Source organism: Hibiscus syriacus, unplaced genomic scaffold (genome assembly GCF_006381635.1).
Source record: "Hibiscus syriacus cultivar Baekdansim isolate YM2019G1 unplaced genomic scaffold, ASM638163v2 tig00002847_pilon, whole genome shotgun sequence".
Classification (NCBI taxonomy): Eukaryota; Viridiplantae; Streptophyta; class Magnoliopsida; order Malvales; family Malvaceae; genus Hibiscus; species Hibiscus syriacus.
The window spans coordinates 1,011,583-1,013,351 of NW_024061949.1; the positions used below are offsets into that span (position 1 = coordinate 1,011,583).

General features: G+C 38.2%; 1 pseudogene; it reads left to right on the plus strand.

Moving 5' to 3' along the window:
- On the plus strand, positions 1 to 1,013 carry LOC120159856 (annotated as a pseudogene).
- The last annotated feature ends 756 nt before the right edge of the window (positions 1,014 to 1,769 follow it).

Sequence of the window (1,769 nt, forward strand, 5' to 3'; positions counted from 1 at the left end):
ATGTTACTGTATGTGCACAGCAGAGCAAATGGAGAAAACGGAATTCACCTTCTGGTATTATCGCACGTTTATTTGATGCCACAGCTGAAGCAGCGGTGCACCAGGGGAGTGAGTGAGGGGCTGACGGTGGAGAACGTGGCGGACGTGCTCCAACTCGCCAGGCTCTGCGCCGCACCCGACCTCTACCTCAAGTGCTGAAGCAGGTGGCCGCTCGTTTCGAGGCTGTTGAGTAAACCGAAAGCTGGAAATTCATGCAGGATCATGATCCCTGGCTCGAACTCGAAATTCTCAAATTCATCAACGAAACCGGATTGGTAAACTTTCTTGCTTAAACCAGATTTAATTGGCAGAGGGAAAAGAGAACGAGGCGACACAGGAAAGAACAGAACATGTATTTACATTTAAGCGACGGAATCGAGTGTTTGGAGCACATATGCCTGGAAGGGCTACGGTGGCGCCGTACGACGTCGATCCGAAGAAACCGAACCGCTGCGACAAATACGCAACGTGCCAAGGTGTCCGGATGTTGATGAAGCATTTTGCTGTGTGTAAGAGAAGGGCTAATGGGTTTGATTGCTCTCGCTGCAAGCGGTTGTGACATCTCCTTAGACTCCATTCCTCCGTCTGTAATCACCCTCTTGCAGGGTTCCACTCTGCAGGTAAATTTCATTTAATTCTTAAAAGCTTCCCATCTTTGTCATTTTATTCACTAATTTGGGGGGGGTCCCTTAATTCTTTTGTAAATGTGACAGGCAATTCAAAATGAAAGCACAGCAACAAAATTAAGCGATGATGCAAAGAGGAAGCTGCTTGTGAAGAAGGTTTCGTCGGCCAAAGCTTTGTTGTCGCTATCTCTGTCTCTATCTCTACCCTAGAGGAAGAGGGAGGAGGAGCTGAGGGGAACAACGGGTGTCACTGTTCAAGCACTGAAAACCTTCAGATTATTTTGAGCTTTAATGGAGAACAGGTTCTATTGCGACGCCTTAGATTTTTAGTGACGCTTTGGGATTTAATTATGGATGAGCATATATTGCAATGATGAATCATCAGAGTTCAAAATGAAAGTGGCTTCATGCAGAGATATATCAAGGCCGAATGCTTGAGAGAGTGGTCGGATTCTATAAAACTTTTAAATTTTTATATAATTTAATTTATTAATACTTTTTATGTATGTTCAATAATGTTCTTTATAATTTTGTATTTTAAGTTATAAATATATTTTTAAAGATACATATCCCGACATCAAATCTTGCTTATGATTCCATAAATATATTGTGAGTTTGATGGATGTTATTTCGGATTTTCAAGCCAATCTGTCACCTTCATATTTTATTGTATAAGGGCTGAAAGCCCGAGACAGAGTTAACATTTTTATTAAGACATCGTTTTATTAACAAATTATATTAAATTATAGAACTTTTACGACTATAATAATAATTATATTATTTAAATTAAGGGGATTAAAACCTTGCTTGTAGTCTATATTATGTTTAGAAAACCAAATAAAAGATTAACTAATCGCATTTATAATTCTCAATTCATTCATTTGAATCACAGTTCAATGTTATCTTGACAAAAATACATCTTAAATAAGATGGTTTGAGTTCAATAAGATTCACTAATCACCACACGTAATCGTAAATAAGAAATATGGCTTATTAATCATCACTCGTGATTGTTTATCGTACAAACAATATTCATAATTAAAATTCAAATGAATATATAACATCAAATCTAACATGACTCTCCTATCATCATGCGTAATTACA